This window comes from Castor canadensis, chromosome 12 (assembly GCF_047511655.1).
Source record: "Castor canadensis chromosome 12, mCasCan1.hap1v2, whole genome shotgun sequence".
NCBI lineage: Eukaryota > Metazoa > Chordata > Mammalia > Rodentia > Castoridae > Castor > Castor canadensis.
In genome coordinates, this window is record NC_133397.1 from 5056343 (window position 1) to 5075251 (window position 18909).

General features: G+C 43.1%; 1 long non-coding RNA gene across 1 annotated transcript; it reads right to left on the reverse strand.

Moving 5' to 3' along the window:
- Nucleotides 1-14648: 14648 nt before the first annotated feature.
- LOC141414998 (uncharacterized) lies at nucleotides 14649-18004 on the reverse strand. The gene is made up of 3 exons (XR_012440016.1): nucleotides 17768-18004; nucleotides 16974-17175; nucleotides 14649-14961 (listed from the first exon to the last, which is right to left on the reverse strand). It is a non-coding gene; the product is annotated as an uncharacterized lncRNA (long non-coding RNA).
- Nucleotides 18005-18909: the final 905 nt, after the last annotated feature.

The following is an 18909-nucleotide window of genomic DNA, read 5'->3' on the forward strand; positions in this document are numbered from 1 at the left end:
AGAAAGCTCAGGAACTGAAATCCAGTGCATGGAACTCTGGCTTAAGTCTATTGAATTTTAGCTTCATCTATGAGAAAACTGACAAGACTATTCCAAATTACTTTTGTGCTCTAATTTCCTAGGTACATGTGAAAATCCTAAGCATCATTTTCATTTTCTGTGATACAACACAAACACACACATATGCATACACACACACATGCACACACACACATACATACATACACACACACATGCATCACACATACACACCCCTCAAAGGCCAACAGAACAGAGAAACAACCACATTTCACCATTCGTTTTTCCCTCCCATGGGTTTCAGTCCATGGTACTTTGAAAAAAAAAATAACCAAAGCTAAATGAAACAAGCCCTATTGGCAAATTAATGCAGGCTTTACACAGTACTCTGGTTTTTAGAGCAGATGGCTTTATAAAGTGCTTGATTTAAGTACAAGGAAACCTTCCACTCATTTCCCATAGATTGGAAATGATGTGATTGGATTAATTAAATGTTCTGATAAGTAGTGAGGTTCCATTTGTCCACAATGAATTCCCACTTGTTAAAAAAATATGTTACAATTAAGCACAGCTGTGGATGTGCTCAATGGAGCACAATTTCATCATTCACAGTGTAGCTCAGAACAGATCCCAGGTTTGTCAACTGAGTGACAGCTAAGCCAGTAAGGTGTACTTGAAAAACAGCTCTATTTGGTGAGCTCAAGAGCTCCTTTGCACTGATTTAAGGAAAGTCTCAGAGTTGTTGGGCTGATCATATGTACAAGAAGGTCTCAGAAAGCAGGAATTGATATTTCTGGAAAGTGACAAAATCAATAAGTGACTAAAGGAAAGCATTAAAAAAGTAAAAACTGAATTCTAACCTCTACAGAAACCTTATAGCTAACTTCACACTTCATGGTGAGAAACTAGAAGTTCTTCCACTAAGATCAGGAAGAAACAAGAATATCCCCCTTGTCTTGTTTTTTGACATAGTGCTGGAAACCCTAGCTACTGTAATAAGATAGGAGAAAATAAAAGGTGCATCGAAGGGGAAGGAAAAAATTAAACTGTCTGTTTGCAAATGACATGATTGTGTACGCAAAAAATCTGAAAGAATCCACAAAATATTGCTAGAATTGATAAGCAATTTGCATCAAGGTTGCAGGATACAAGGTTAGCAAGCAAATCTCAATAACCCTCCTATATATCAACAATGAGCAAGTGAAAAAAGAACACTTCAGTGCAAACATAAACAAATATGTAGAAGATCTACTTCTTAGTTTTTGGATGCCATTAAAAAAATACCATAAATTGAGTGGCTTATTCTCACAATTTTGGAGGCTGCTCAGTCCAAGAGCAAGGTACCGACAGATTCAGTTTCTCGTGAAGGCCTGCGTCTCACGTGGTAGACAGCATGCAGAGAGGGCTCTCCAGCATCTCCTTCATAGGGCACCAATCTCAGTTCTGAGGGTTCTGCACTCAACCTAATCATTAACCAAAGGACTTACCTCGCAATATCATAGTCTTAAGGTTAAGATATTACCATATGAACTTTGGGGAAACCCAGATATTCATTCCATAGATGTCCATATGAGAAAAATTATAAGACTTGAGGGAAGTCAAAGAAAAAGTAGATAAGTAGATATCACATGTTCATAGACAGGAAGACTCAATATTGTCAAATGCCAGCTCTTTCCCCACTTTATCTATAGATTTAATGCAATCCCATTGAAAATACAAGAAGTTAGTGTGTGAATATCAACAAAAAGATTCTGAAATTTAAACAGAAAAGGAAAAGATCCAGAATAGCCAGCTCAATATTATAAGCAAACATCAAAACCTAAGAGCAGACACTACTGGACTTTAAGACTATAAAACTACAGTAATATAAAATACTATAACCACTATAAAATTACAGTAATCAAAACAGTGCAGCATTGGTGAAAGAAGAGACAGACAATTCAATGGAATAGAACAGAGAGTCCAGGTTGAGAACCCCCACCAAATAAAGTCAGCTGAATTTTGGCAATGGAGCAAGGGGTGCAAAAAATGGTCTTTAACCACAATCATGCTGGGACAGCTAGACATCCACATGCCAATGTATTAACTTAGACACAGACTTTATACTTTTCACAGAGTGGCTTAAATTCATCATAAGCATAAATATAAACCACAAAACTACAAAAATCCTGGATGATAAAACAGGAGCACATTTAAATAACCTTGGGTATAGCAATGACTGTTCAGATCAAACTAAAGACACAATCCATGACAGAAAGAACTGGTAAGTCAAACTTCATTAGATTTAAGAATGTCTCGTCCATGAAATAACTGTCAATAGAATAAGAAGACAAGCCACAGGCCAGAAGAAAATACAGGAAAGAGTCAAACATATCTTAAAAAAATTATCCAAAATAAATTATAACTATGGATTTCAGGTGGCAGTCAATGTAGGTTCATTGCTGATAACAAACATTCCAGTGTGACTGGGGATGTTGACCATGGAGGAGGCTAGGCACATGTCAAGGCAGGGGGTATATGGAATATATCTCTAATTTTACCTTAACTCAGCTGGGAAACTAATGGGCTCTAAAAATTAAAGGTAACTAGAACAAGTGAATTCTCATCCAATCCAGTAGAATGCAAGGAACAGAGAGAAGAGCTGCTGAGGTTAAAGGAGGTTGCTGTAGGATGGAACTGACCAGATCACGCCCCAGAGATGGTACAACATCCTCAGAGGGTTTCCACTACAGAGTGAGGGACAGGAGGATGGAGGAACTGTCAGTGTGGGTTCTGAAGGAGGGTGAGGCTGTGCCAGGCCATCTCCTCTGGAACGAGGGTGCTTCCCCAGCCAGCTGCAGGTCTCCTGGTGGGGGGCATGGTATGAGGGTCTGGTATCATGGAGCCTGAGTGGATCAGGGAGCCTGAGTGAAGCACAGCCTTGCCATGGATAAAAGGAGGCAATTATATAGACTTTCACTGGACAGTAGAGTCGGGGGAGCAGTAGCCCAGGCAGAAGGCTTAGCTGGGATCTAGCTGGACTAAGTGCTCAGTAGTTGACAGCCTTCACTGTTAGCATCGATCTGCAAAGATAGCAGGAGCTGCACCAACAGAGGCAAAGGACCCATGGTCCCCAGAAGTCCCTTGAGCTGGGATGGTGACAGAGTTCACACTGCACATCTCTTTGGGCAGCTCTAGAGTATTCTGTGACTAAGCCTCCTAGTCTCTTGCTCTTAACAGGGATGATTCCATGCTGCACTGCGCAGGCTTCTACTAAGCGGCCGCCCTCTCTCAGGACCTTCATCTCCTGTAACTGGGCTTCTCAAATTCAGCTGACAACTTCATTTCCCTTTTCTTAGCATTCAGATGCTGCCTGACAACTAAGTGCTCTGAGAATGATGCCAGGCCCATGTAAACTGGGGGCCATCTCAGCTCAGTGGTATACTTTGATCATCACATGGTATTATAATGCACACCATCCAGTTTAGTGTCTACATAATTTTGAGATCAGTGGTGCTCTTCTCTTGTAAAGATATGAAAACTGAGAACTTGGAAGAGTAAGAAACTTGCCCAAGATCACAAAACCGGAAGAGTTTGAATCAAATATATCTGCCCCCAGGACTGTGCTCTACCTGCAGAGACAAGCCTCAATATGAACCAGCTGGTCTATGAGTGACTGGTATCCCCTGGCAGGTTGTTGCTGACTCCTGACCTGTGTGGGCAGCTCTACAGAAGGTATACTCTGTGACCCTCTGGTCGTATGGATGCCCTTGGCACACAGCCCAAGTTAGCTCTCAGTTGGTCTGTGTCAAGTTCAAAAGAGGGAAAAATGCAAAGAGGAGAAACAGTTACTGTGAAATGTCTCCCTCTAGTTTCTAATGACATGTCTATTAGCAATTCATCCTGGCGGTAATTGATCATAAAACCCCATTGTTGGCTGGCCCCATGCACCTCGTAATGAGAACACTGGGAAAATGACCAATGATGCACTTCTGCCAGCCCCATAAATTCACTCTGTATTGCAGAGTAAGAACATCCCATAAAAGGCGGGAACTGTAAAAGCTCACGAGGAAGAAATAAACATGTGACAATATGACACAGATGGGCAGTTGTGCTGGAAGCAGCCTAGTGGGGAGGGAAGGATTGGGCTCGCAGGCTGTTTTTAGAAAAGCTGAACTCCAGCATCTTCGAGCTCATGCTTTTCTCAAATCCAGATCTGAAGGCACATGCAATGTGTCTGTGATTCAGGGGCAAAACCAGTATAATGTGTCACAGAGGTTCCACAGGCTTGAGGGTGAGGCCAGCTGCAGCTCTGTACTTGCTGCAGAAGTACCTTGCTCAAATCACCAACTTACGTGGATTTTGAACCCAATCTGTACCCTGACCATCACAGGTGAGTTCAGAGTTCATGGGAACACATGGCTAAATTCGTCCACTATCATCAAGTCTTTGGAGCGTGTGTGTGTGTGTGTGTGTGTGTGTGTGTGTGTGTGCAAAGAGGAAGGGCACAGGAGGAGATGGAGTCTGTGCATGTGAGGATGAGGATCCCCAAAAAAGGAGGCTACAGATGGACTCTAAAACCATTGCCCTGTTTCCAAGAACCACACTAGGACAGAATCATACATCCTTTAAAGAGCATATAGTATAACTTTTTCTTCTTTTAAGGCAAGAGAAAAATCAAGACCAAGGGAAGGAAAGAGATTTGTGCCGGGAACTTGAGATTCCAGTGTGGGTGGCTTCCTCTTCTCTCATCTCTGCAGCTTGCCCTGGCTTCTGTCATTGTCCTTCTCAACACACACTGACAAGTCACTCAGTATTTGCATGGTGAGCCTACAAAGACACTAGGAGGACTGAGAATTGGTACCTATACTCAAAGATGTTCCCTACTACCAGCTCTCCCTGAGGAGAGAGACAGGAGTGATGAGCCCCAAAGCTTAAGACACAGACTAGGCATCAAGAGGCAGGTGGAAGCAGCAGCTCAGAGGATGAAAGAGCTGTGGGTGATAAGGCAGTGTGTTTGAAGAAGGCAGGCCTGGACCATATATAGCAGCATTGTCAAGGTTCAGATTGACAGATAAAGAAAGGAGGGCCATCAAGGACAAATGACCAACTGCACTGTGTACACCTCGGAGACAACCTTATTTCCTTCTAGCTCTTCATTACCAAGCTATCACGACAAGAGAAACACAGGTCTTTACAATGGGATATTTCTATTGAATGACCAACCAGAGAGCTGTATGAAAGGAAGGAGGGGTCCTTTTTCATCAAGGAAGACACTGATTAGTGAGACCCTACTAAAAGGCAGGGACTGGGTACAGAATTGCTCAGCTTGAGGAGACTTAACCAAGTGTCATGTTTGCACAGCATTCTAATGGAGCTAGGAAAAGCCCAGTTAGAGCATAAAGAACAGCTTCGCCAGGGAGGTGAGAGAGCATCAGTCACATTTACATCCCAAGGAGGCTGTTAGGAGGCAAAATTCAACTAAAATCCATGACTCATCAAATTTCTATGGCCAGTTTGAAAAGACAAATTCTTAGGAAGACCTGACTCCAGCACTATCTGGCTTTAGCTGAGCTGTTATAAACAGAATATAACAATAAAGAAAACTATGCAGTGTGTTTTTATTAAAACAAACCATAACAACAGAAAGCTGTCTCCAAGCCTGGAGACACCACAGGTATTGGTCTTGGCTGCTTTTTGGGTTTGCTTCTGCCTTTTTCTCTTGCTCTTCTTCCTCCTCTTCCTTCCTCATTCTGAGCAGAAACATTCCCAGAATTCAGGCTTTCTCCAGACTGCCTGATAGAGGTTTACTTTCCTTTTGGGTGGAATATTACCAAGGATGAGAGCTTGTTTTCCCCCTCCATCTCTACAAAGCAAATAACACAGTACTGCACTTCCAAAAGCAGGCTGGGAGTTGGAGAAGACTGTACCTTAATGATTAAGGCATTTGGGAGCTAAGGTGTAATTTGTTTCTTCTGGCCCCCACACAGAGCCATTAGGATAAATCAGAACAGGAAATGATAAAATCAGAAAGAATCTAAGATATCTTCGAGTCAAGGGATGACACATTCAGCATCAAATAATAAGTCTCAGTTATTGACATTGATACTCCCTCTCTCTGAAACTTCATGTTGAGTAGAATCCTAAGTCCAAGTCAAACTCATTGAACAGAGTCATGAGCAGAAAGTAATGCATAGCTTATAAAAGAGTGCAGAGGTCCCACACCTGTATCTGGCATTAGCATTCTTCATTTAATTCAACACTCTCATCATGCAAAAAAGAAGCCCAGCACCCAGAGGGAACAAACCGTCTATCCATAGTTCCAGTCATTGTGGAAAGCAAAAAGCACACTTCAATACCTGCTTGAGTTACAATTATTATATAACACACATTCCCAAACTTAGTGGCCTCACACAACAATGGTTTATTATTTTTCACTGCTTTGTGGGCTCCATGGGCTCAATGGAGGTGGGGATGTCAGTGGTTGCTCTGTGATAAGCCAGGGATCTCAAGAGAGGAACAATGGGAACCTCTTTGGGCCATGCTGGGCACCATTTCCATCATGTTCCATTGGTCCAAGCTATTCTCACTCTCAAATGTGCACACAGGGATTGGGCCAATAATGTCCCACCACTCCTCCTCTGTGCTGTTGTCTAGAGCAGGGAGTGAGGACCCCACAGGTGGGTCACCGTAGAAAGGACATCTGAGCCTCCTCAGCCTTGGTTCCTTAATCTATAGAGTGTTGACAGTTCTTACTTCATTGTTTGGTGGTGGTGACCAAAGCAGTAATGAACATACAGCATGTATCTTTATGACAAGAGTCACACAGAAATAGCTCAACTTCTTATCATCACCATACTTATGCCCCATAGCAACCTAGAGAGGCTGAAAAGAAAAGATAATTATGGGGGTGAGCTAAGCAGCCATGTATAGAGGCAACCCAAAGTCAATAGGTCTGTACACAATCTACCCCCACTGCTCTAACTCATGTACACAGCTGACCTTGTTATACCAGAAACACAACCTCCTTTATGGCTCAATTTTACCCACAGAAATTTCCAAAGAGCATCATGAATTTACTCATGGAATTAATCACATTGTATTTGCACAAGGGTCTAGGATTTAGGAGAACTATCTAGCCTAGCATCTTTATGTTGAAAATGAGGTTTGGAGCCAAGAAGGCCATAGACATTTCTTAAATCACAGCAGCGCCCTTTCCACAGTAACATACATAGCTCCATCTATGGATCCACTCAGAAAAGTCAAAAGGTGACCTCCCTGGCCAATGGCAGTAGAGACAGGAAGTTGTCACTTTCTGTTAGATTTTATCTTATATTTTAGTAACGTCTGACTTCTTACAACCAAGTACGACCTGGCTTTCCCCAACCAAACACAAGAGTACACAGAATTCTCATTCAGTCTATAGCCATAACACCCTGAACACAACAGATCTCGTCCGATCCCAGAAGCTAAGCAAGGTCAGGCCTGGTTAGCACTTGGATTGATTTGCTTTTGGGGGTTTTATCTCCTCAATGGTTCCCCAACAACACCAAAGAAAGTCCCAATACCACCATGAACTTGTGAGACTTGGCCTAACAACTCTCTCGCCAACTGGCCCATGGCCTACAGCAGAAATCTTAAAGTAGAAGGTGTTGAAATAAGAGTGACATTCATCTGCAAGCCAAGAAGTCATGTGAAAGTCTCTGACCCAGAAACAGCAGCAGGAGTTAAGCCAACACAAACAGAAACAGAAAAGCCAGAGAATTCCTCAGATGAGCTTGCCAAGGCTTCCCAGAACCTAAATGCTTATATGTTACCAGACGAAAGATTCTTACATACTTTGTTAACTGTGATTTCTGACATCCACCTATCTTAAGTGTTGACATACAACTTACACTTTTTTTTTCTGAGTTTTGTGTGTTTATAAGGTTTTTAAAAACTTTTTCATTATTATATGATAGTTATTTGGGGGGTTGTTGTGACATTTCCGCATTTGCATAGATTATATCCTGGTTTGGTTTGGCATGATCCTCCAGTATTCTCCCTCTTTCTCCACTCCCCTTCTTAAAATAACTCCAACAGGTTTCAATGTTCCATATTCAGACAGTACAGAAAGTTCATCAACCATATTCGCTCTCCTTTGCCCTCTTCACTTTCTCACTAGTGCTTTCCCCTTAACATGATCTGTAAACAACTTTCCAGGTAAACCAGACAGATGCTGTTATACACACCCATATAACAGGACATGATGAGGGGGGGAAATGAAGAGAACTGACTTGCCAAGAGCCACAGACAGAGAGAGAAAAGGCCTGAATGGATCACCCCCCTTCTGACTTACTCATGGAGTGCTAGGAACAAATTGCTTTTATGGCTAGAGAGCTTTGGCTTCAGATTCTCATCTCAGTTGTCTTTGATGGAAAAGTACTTTGTGCACCACATGTGCAGTGCATATCCAGTCAGTCAAAAGTCATAAACTATTTCATAAAGGTTTGTATCACTCACTTATCAGTAGAAGCCCATGTGTTTCTTAGACGTATTAGCAGACACAGAAGGCATGCTTGTCAGATCTGGGCATGACGCACCTGTGAGAGGAAAGTTTGATGCATGGGAACTCAGCCATAGCACTCAGAAAGATCTGGACAAGCTTAAAAGACATGCTGAAATCAACGTCACAGCAGGAAAAACTACATTGGTGTGAACTTGAACTCAGACACTCAATTGCATAAAGGCAGAGTGAATAGGTTTAATAGACATTACTTAAAAAACCAGATGTAAAAAAAAATTTAAATAACCAGGTGGATGAATAGAGCTAGCTGTGTAGTACATATGGGTCCACGGTGTGAATTGTGTGTCAGAAGGGAGTGTCCTTCAGATCAGTAACAGTCATGTTCTGGAGAGAAAAGTGGCATTCTGTCTCTCCTTGTTGGTTCAGAGAGCTTCTGACTGGCTGAAATGTGCAGAAAAAAGCTCTGAAACTGACCTGTGGTTGAAGAACAAATGATACATCAGTACATATTTAAAGAAGAGGGACCTAAAATGATGTTTTTCAGATATTTGAATGGTTTCCAACCTAGACAGTCAACTGATGAAAGCATTCAGGGGCCAGCAAAGATGGCAGGTGAGAAGAACTCTGAGTGGGCAGGCTGGATGACTCAGGTCTCCAGCTCACTGGAAGGTGACACTGGGCAGGAAGAATGTATCCTTCCAACTCCGGTCTTTAAAACCAGAGTGCATAACAGTGTGGAGGCTGCCTGTTCAGACAGGTCTCATCAAAGCAACTGAGCAGATAGTAGGTGTCAAGTGTTTAAAAAGCAAAGGACAACTCTCAAACTGATTGAAATTAGATGGGCACATACACACTTTTCAATGCAGAAAAGCAGAAAGCAGTTCTGCCTCAAGTGCTGTGTGTCTATGAAGAGCACCTCTGAGCTGAAACTCACTCCTCTTCCTGATGCCTGATGTCCGATGACTCCAAGGACTACTGGACTTGGCACTCCTTGCACGGATTTTCATACCGAGTGACAGATCGTGAACTGTGTGACAACTCCTTACCGCTGGACTGGTCCCCACGTTTCTGTGGAGCATACTCTGAAATTCATGAGATGGGAGATGGTCTCTGTATGGTCTCATGGAGGCAGTGACAGACACCCTTAATTTGTAAGCATTAGCAGAATGAGATGCAGTTGCAGAAAGTGTAATTGGATCATCTTTGTATTTTATGTCAGTGTGTCTAAGTCTGGTTAAAGGATGCACTGCAGACTCACAGCCCCTTGACAGCAATATAGGAATTGCAGGATGACAAATGTAGGCATGGAAGAATCAACTTTTTACTGTTGTATTTAGAATGTGTGTGTGTGCATAGGCACACAGATGCACACGTGTGTGCATGTTGTGTGTATGTGTGTGTGTGATTGGGAGGCAGAGAGAGAGGGAGGGAGAGAGAGAGAGAGAGAGAGAGAGAGAGAGAGAAAACCAGCCCTATTCCAAGGCACTAATCATTAAGTCAGAGTTTAAGATCTGCCGAGAAGCATAATGTCTTTCAAACCTTTCTGACATTAAAATGTTCTATAATCATCCTCCATTAGTGAAACCAGAAAAGGCCTGGCTTTGGTGTAATGTACAAAAATTCATGTGCCTGCCTTCCACCCCTTAATGTCCTTGTGCCTAAAATATCCCAGAGCTCTCAAGAAAAGAAATCAGTGTATTTTTTTTCCTAAGAAAAAAGTCCAGATTTCATGACTATATTGGAAAACAGCTAAATTTTCCATAAGTCAGTTATATAATTAAGACTAAAACAAGTAAGGAAACAATCTGCAATCCTGTTCACCTTATTAATAAAAAAGACTGCCTATTCTTCTTTGTCCAGAACAAAATGAACCTAGAATCTGAACTCACTTCTGATCACCAGATGGTAGGAGAAATGTAAGGAGTTAACATGAGAGACAGCTTATAAATCCTGAGACATTTAGCAGAAACAAACAAAAGAAAAATGGAGGGAGAAAATGATGTCTCTCTCTTCCTAGACCTAAAGCATTTCCCAGTAAAATAGAAAGCAGTCTAGCTCTTGGTGGTTGCACAGAACAAAGCGAGTGGAGAGGTGGTATTTCTAGGAATGTAGACCTTGGCTTCACATAAAATGCTCCCGCTCAAAGTTCTTGAATGTCTTTCCATTAAATGGTGATGACTCCATGTTGTTAGTTCTGGGATACAGTCTTTGGGGAAAAAAAAAATGCAGTGTTCTCAGCTGGTTGAGGTAACAGGATCACAGGTTTGATACCAGCATGGGCTACCTAGCAAGACACTGTCTCAAAAAGAAAAAACAGTTACCAAACTATGTTTGGGTTGCAAATATGTATTTCCATGTGTTAGAAACCACAGCACATGTTAAAAACCCTTGGAGGATGTTAAAATATGCAGTAAAGCCAGTGTTTACCAACTAACACTATAAACTTATTTACACCTTTCTATCACTGTTTCTTTGACCTATTGTTGCAATAAACACACTTTTAGAAACTTTGAATTACAGGAGAAAAGTTTAATCCTGATGCTCAATATTTAAAAAGGCTAGGTCTCTACTTTCTGAACTTTGTTTTATGTAGTGATCTGTGATTCCCAATTTTAATTTTGTGTGTGTGTGTGGAACTGGGATTTGAACTCAGGGCCTTCCGCTTGAGCCACTCCACCAGCCCTTTTTTGTGAAGAGTATTTTCAAGATAGGGTCTCATGAACTATTTTCCTGGGCTGGATTCGAACTGCCACCCTCCTGATCTCTGCCACCTGAGTAGCTAGGATTATAGGCATGAGCCACCGATACCCAGTTCCCAACTTTAATTTAATAGCTTTTGTTGTTAATGTGCCGGCTTGTCTGTCAACGTACATAGTTGTATCTTTTTTTACAGGCTCAGAGAGGTTAAGTAATTTTCTATGTTCACACAATTAGTAATAATTGGTAGAGCTAAGTTTAAAACCATGTGGATCTAACGCTCATATCTAACAGGTATTCAGCATGCCTGTTACCCTACCTAAGGGGGAGTAAGAACCTGTGGGTCCAAAACATTGCAATAGCTTCCATGGCAGGGCCAGGCCGAGAGCTGGGTACAGGCTTTGCTACAGATTTGAGCCTCTGGAATGTCCAGAGCACTGCCTAAAGCAGAGTGAGGGTCTTGCAGCACACTGTGGAAGCAGTGTCCACTTCACACTTCAGAGACACTAAAAGCAGTGTTCTTACTGAAAAGCAAAGCCAGTCCTGCTGCCATGTCGTGAATGGCCACAAGTGGGCCACGTGGAAGGAGCTGCGAGTCTCTCTAAGTCCAAAACCCTTGCAGGTTGGAGCTGCAGCCTGGCGTCTTCATGGCACAGGCGAAGAAATGAGGTTCCGAATACTCCAGTTACTTGAGTGATGCTGCCAAGCTCACAAGTGACTGAGTCACCGGGTCAGACTTCCAGGCTCCTGGGACTTCAGCCTTGTGCAGAGAGAGCAAGACAGGACCTCTAGTGTCCAGGTTCTGGATAGTAAGGAAACAAACAGCCTCTAAACAGCAAGTATTGAGAAGAGAGGTTCTAAGCCAGGACGGAGATAAATTTCTAAACTGTACTGTGTGAAGAAAATCAAAGGACCTTAGCCTTAGACACCTGGGAACGAGATCTCTCCTCACATCCTTGGTGGCCCACATGGAGAAGACAGGAGTTCTATGACCTCCTACAGGGTAACAGCCATTGCCTTTAGGAAACATGCTTGTTTTGCCCTAAGAAAACTCTTCTGTGGTCTAATCTGAGGATTCCCAGAGCAGGGATTCCAGCCAGCAAGTGCAACTCCAGGGCTGAGGCCTTAACCACTAGGTTACCTGCCTACGTGGATCAAAAAGATTAAATCAGACAATGCATGAACTTTGTTTAGAAGAAGGCCTAGTACATGTGTTCATTTTTTAAATGAGTTGTTACTAGTATTATACAGAACAGAATCTAGAAGTTTGAAAAAGAAACCACAGCCTATTGGGAATATTTCATTCTTTAATTTGGTCATTTTGGGAACCCTGAAAAGTTGCAGGGAGGCACAGCTCTGGTGTGTAACAGAGGCGAGCAAGCTCCACTTCGCAGACTCCTTCATGAAGCTTTCATGATTTCCAAGAATACATTCCTTCACTTGGATTCTCATAGCTAAAGAGAAGTAAAAAACTAAAAAAAGGATGTGAGAGGGATAAATTAAGAGGCATTGGGAATGCAATCAGTTTGAAAGAGTTGCCTTAGTATAGATGTGATTCTAATGTGGAAAGACCAGAAACTACAGAGGTATTTAGTCAATCTATGAGCTTCTACATCAAAGACAGGTAGTAACTAACACAGTGATCGTTTTAATCCAGTCTTCTTAATTACATAATCTGTGCTCTTTCTACCATGCCAGGATGGTAAAGATTAGGTTGCAACAAACAAAAAGGGAGAGCTGGGTACTAGCTCCAGGTAAAGTCAGGGGAGATTTAAAATAGATAAAAAAATTAGGCAAAAGATTTTATCAATCAAATGGACAGCTCTGAGACTACTTTTCACATAACAAGTGGTAAATGCATTAGATTCATTGGACTGGATTCAGTCAAAGGCAAAATTTACTCTGACACTGATGTGTTATATGGATTGCTTGACCAGATGGATGTCAAGGTCACTGTGAATTCTAAAATCACATACCATTTTAACAGATTTCAAGTCCTGTAACTCATTCTTCCAATCTTTCTGCATACGGCACTTTCGAAAGTACAAAGGAGCTTCTTGGAGGGAAAACAAAGAGCCCCAAAGATTATTGTGGCATAAATTGTCATTTGTCTGGAAGCCATGTTGCCCAACTGCTCTGGACTTAGGTAGTCCTGAGGAAGTGATGAGATTTTGTTGCTGCTGATAGGGAAATGCCGAGTCCCTGGACCTGAAGATTCTTTGCTTCATTTTCTGTCAGGACTAACAGTTTTGTAAACCTGGCAGTTTGCCATCTCCACTTAGAACTAGTGAGCCAAGACAGTGAAAAGGCCTCAAAGGACCATCAAGATTGTTTTCTGAAATTGTTCAAATTAGACAATTCAATGGGATATTGCTATACTCTGGTGTCTCCTAAAAATTAGTGTCCCCATGACCAGGGACACTCGTTGGTCAGTGGGAGACAGCCCTGCCCAACATGAGAGGCCTTCTGTTGGTGATGTCAGTCTGTGATGATACATAACACGTGCAGTCTGTATGGACCTCATTGCAGCTCATTTGAGCATGTACCCTTGCTCACTCACTCTTCTGCTCATGGGAATCTCTGGCTATAATCTCTTGCTTAAACCTTCTTGTCCTTCTGATCTCAGTTTGGGAGTGCTCTCCAGGATCCCCTCCCTGGCCTTGTCCCCACACCTCAGTTAGATTGAATACTTGTCCTCTGGCTCCATTGGCACCCTGGCAACTGCTCTCAGGACTGACACCACACTGGGATACATTTGTCTGCCCCTCTGGCCAGACAGAGTGATGTAGTGGAGACAATAGGCCTTTGTTCTCTAAATATCCAGCATGCACCTCATGGTGGAGCCCAATATGTGTGTGTCAACTGAGTGAGTATGGAACACTGCCCCTCTCCATGCTGGCACTGAAGAGCTCACAACAGTGTCTGTGAGAGATGTGGGCATCTGTTCATATCAGTTGTAGCTTCCAAGTGTCATAATTCCAAGGAAAAGGAGGGCTCTGAGAATTCCCAGGAACAAGTGGACGTTTGAAGACAAGACCTGACCACCCTGCTCTGCTGCCAGCTAGCTGAGGAGCCTGAGCCCTGCCTACAGAACTGCTTTGTACTATGCAAAACCATTCTGCTGATTCTATTTATAATTCACTCAGCACCTGATACATCAGTACAGACTGACATGAGCTCCAGAAGACCTCCCACATAGGGCAGGGCTGACTCCCTGTGGTCAGCAAGTATTGCCGGACACGGGGCACAGTCCTTGTTTCTAGGGGACACCAAAGTACAGCAATATCTCATTGAATTGTTTAACTTGAACAATTTCAGAAAACAATCTTAATGGTGCTTTAAGGCCCTTTCATTGTCTTGGTTCACTAGTTATAAGTGGATTTCAATATGTATTTAATCAAAATACCCAGCTGCATTCATTTAAACATGCAGCCCACAAAACGCATCTAAGTGGGCCCCTTACCTCCCTGCTAAGAAAACGCAGGAGAGATTTCACCAGAATATAATTTGGCAGAAAACTAAAAGCCCTTGGAATCAGCTACTTCTGATATAAATTTTAGCTCTGTCTTTATTGGGGGCAAAGCAGCTAATAAACCAGTATATCCATACAGATGAGAGACAAGGCTGAGAGGAGAGGGGCAGGCAAGAGAGTTATCAGAACTTCAGGTCCCTGTGGGCTGTGTCCGGAGCAGACCTTCAAAGCTGTCTCAGGAAATCACATCACGGAGTATGTGCTCTCTCTTCAGAAGGAGCTAGACCTGCTAAACAGAGCGCAGGTTTTGGAGTCAGACCTATGAGCCTGGGGACCTTGGTAACATCAGTCCTCTCAAGTCCTTGTCATCCTCATCTTTGAAGTGTAGATCACACAGTCTGCTGCGTGGGTTTGTTATGGATAAAACTGGGTCCCCCTAAATTCACATGGGGAAATCCTATTCATACGTTGACTTCTCCTAAGACCTCAGAAGGTGACCTTATTTGGGAATGGGCTCACTGCTGCTATAATTAGCGAAGATGAGAAGACACTAGTACAGTGGCCTCATCCAGTGTGAACCGTCAAGGCTCTCCCAACCCCTAGAGCAATCTGGCATCGTGTGTCCACCGAGTAGAAATTATTAAAATATCTGAAATGACTTTCTCTGCTAATTTAGGGAAATGTGATTAAGAACACATTTCTAAAGCTTTTAAACATCACAGTGAGAGACCCTTTTGGCAAGGGTACATGCTAAAACCTCTAGATATATCAAACCAGACCCTTTCAAGTTTCTGTCAAAAACTGGTATGAAATGTCCTAAGACCTTATATTGCCAAACTTCTCATGACTACAAGGGAAAAAAGCCCTGCCCTAGCTCCGAATGCTCCAGCAGAAGCTTCGGAGGGAAAGTGGGTCACCCTGGCTTGCAGCGCCAGTGGCAGCTGCATTAGGGAAGCCCAGAAAGAGCAGGGGTGAAGCTAAAGCTTCCCATGCTGCACAGGGCCTCAGAGCTGTGTCTCACTGAGAGCTCACATTGCTTCAGTGAAGGGGGTCTTTGTTGGAATCCACGTGCATGAATATTTGACAGATTTTTCTTTCTTTCCAGGTGGGCACTCTTCTGCCTCTGAGAATTGGGATTAAATTAAACCTGAAGTGCAGAATCAGCTTTAGGGAGGAGAGGAAAAACACACATGAATTAAAACAAGGTGCTCTGGTGATGTGAGGGAACCCCAAGGGCAAGAAATACAACATCCCACAGCAAACATCACTCAGCACTCAGTACTTGCAGAAGCTCTAGTAGCAGAACAAGCTGTTTCAACGTCACCTTCAACCTCTGCACTCTTGGCATCTCTCAAACACATTAGACAAAGCAAGGCAGGGTGGTTCATCCTCACCACTTGCTCTTGGACCTCATAGAACAGACGTCACAGAAACAGAGAGGATGTGGGGGAGGTCAGCTTCATTGGGAAAGCAAGACTAAAGTGTGGGATAAGTCTCAGGGCTTTATGTCCTCTTTGCAGGAGTCCAGTCACACCTGGTTCTGCTTTTATGGCACAGGAAGCCTGTTCTGTGGGAAGACTCCTCCATCATCTCCCTCCTCATCAACGACTCCAAATGGACCACCTGCCTCTAATGTACTCAGCACATTAGCAGAAAATGTGACTATATCATTTTTATTCCTGAAAAAGATGTTATAAGAAGGTGGTGTTCATTACTCCTGACAAGGTTCAGTTGCAATAGTTGCTAAGGGGACATAGTCAAGCCACACTGGCAGGGCTCCTTCTCATGAACTTGAGAGCAAAACCAGATTAGCATCCACAACAGGGTCCCTCTTAGATGCTGCAGGGAGGACAGTCCTGATACTTCACACACTTCTCACACAGGACCAAGGGGTCAAGTTGGGTGAGAAGGACCATGGCCAAGGGGAAGGTGGCTTTCAGGACTCCTTCTGATGACAGCTGCAAGAGGAAGAGGAGGGGCCTGGTCTTAGCCAGGGGTGAGAAGTGTTAGATCTCAGAGAGTCAACTGGAGTCACTTCATCTGCCATGGAGAAGACAAAGGGAGTTGCATAGGAAAAAGTCACGATCAGAGGTTCAGCTTTCTCCTTAGCAGCCATATTGCTCACACTCAGCGTACTTGAGAAAGCATGCTTCAGGCATCAGAAAGGGTACTGCCTCACAGACACTTAAATAATGGCACTCCCTCATTCGCATGACATCAACTGAATGAAACAGGAATTTAGAACATTTCGATGGTGTTGAGGAGACTCACAGTAATTGATGAAAAAAAACAGGTGAGTACCTGGGCGCCTCTCCATTCTGGATGGAAGAATTATAATAACAACAACCTCCTCTGCTCTTTGAGGAACCAGAGCTCTGAGAAGTGCTGATGTTACAGATCACTGACTCCCAACCCTAAGCATGGTGCTTCTTACTGCCAAATTGAGCTACTCATTTTCCTCCACAGATGAGCCTCGTACGCATGGAGCAGTTCAGTGGTGAAGCTGAAATGAGAAACAAAACAGGTATTAAACATTTCAAACTGTACCAGGTATAGAAAGATCACTGTGGGTAAATTTATTATCAACCATTCTTACAGCAATCTTGCAAGATATTATTAAGTTCAATTTATAGATTAGAAAACAATTCCAAAAGGCTATGAAGAGCTGGGTGTCAAATGTATTTCTTTCAGAAGTCAAAGCCCGTGTTCTTTCTTACCCAGCACTTCACTCTGCCTTTACTGGGTGTACAAATCATTGGGAATCTCGTTAAAATGTGGGGTCTAATTCAGAGGACCGGGATGGAGCCAAGATTGCGTAGTTCCAATGGGTTACTATGGGATGTCAGCACTGGTAGTCTGTGGAGCATACTTTTGACTATTGCGGTTCTAGAACATTCTGCATTCTTATCAAGTAGACTATCCTAAGGAGTGAAGGGACAGAGCAAACACAGAATTTGATTTAAAGGAAAAGAAAAATAGGAAGGAAGAGGAGGAGTAGAAATGGTCAAGTCGAAAAGAAAACAGGTGCTGGGGAGGAAAAGGAAACATTTGTACGTCCACCTTCCCAGGACCAAGCCTGTGCAGGTTTCACATACCTGTCCCAGTGCCATCCAGAAGCACAGAATTCTGCCTTAGTCCCTCTGCTGTAGAATACTACAAAGCTGCTTTCTCCTTTCTCCCAGTCTCCTACACTCCAGCTTCTGGAAGAACAGCCCAGCTTCTGTCATGAGGTCAGAGGTCCAGAGCAGGGACACAAGTCGGTAGTTTGTGATCTGGGCTATTTGGCCTCAGGCCCAGATTTTGTAATGAAATAAACACAGAGTTCATGTCCAGACTCTGCTAACTTAGATTCCCCACCCGTTTAATAGAAATAATGTTCCTTCATCCAAACTCAGAATGAGTTCACGTGTAATAGAGTACTTAGAGAAAACCCACCCGAAGTAAGTTCTCCATACTTGGTGGCTCCAAGAATGCATGGAGCAATGGTCTCTGTGCCTGACTCACACAGTGTCAGTGATCTGTCACCTTCCCTAAGTGCTTATCACATGTCTGGTGCTGGGCCAAGTCTTCACACCTCATGATGTGTTCGACTTCTCTTTCACTGGAGCACCAGCCCTTTTCTTGTGATTTTTTTTTTCAAGATAGATTCTTGTGAACTATTTGCCTAAGGCTGGCTTCAAACTGAGATCCTCCTGATCTCTGCCTCCTGAGTAGCTAGGATTACAGGTGTGAGCCACTGTGCCCAGCATTTGTGAGCCACTGTGCCCAGCATTTGTGAGCCACTGTGCCCAGCATTTGTGGTCTTTAGAGTTTGGAGGAAGTTCCCTGGGCCGGTCAAATTTCTAGGTGCCAATTATTTTTAACTTGCTAGTAGCTGTGATAAAGCAGTTCATACAGAGGTGGCATTTATCAGTACAATCACCCTGATAATGCACAGAGGGACCGTTTCATGCCCTGAGAATAGCCCGTTAATGGCGTTCCTCTGTACTGTGAGCTGGTTCTCAGCCTGTCCCCACCACTGTCAGAACTGATTAAGCCAAACACGTTTTCAGTTCTGCTATTTCAGGACTCCTGTAATTGACTGTATGAGAAGTTACACATAAGAGCCTGAATTAGCAAATCTACCAAACCCTTTTAAACAAAGAGCCTGAGAAGATAGCTAATTATGCATGTGCTGTCCTGACTTGGAGCAGGGTGAGAATGAGATGCCATTATAGGGAAAATGGCTCTTCCCTCT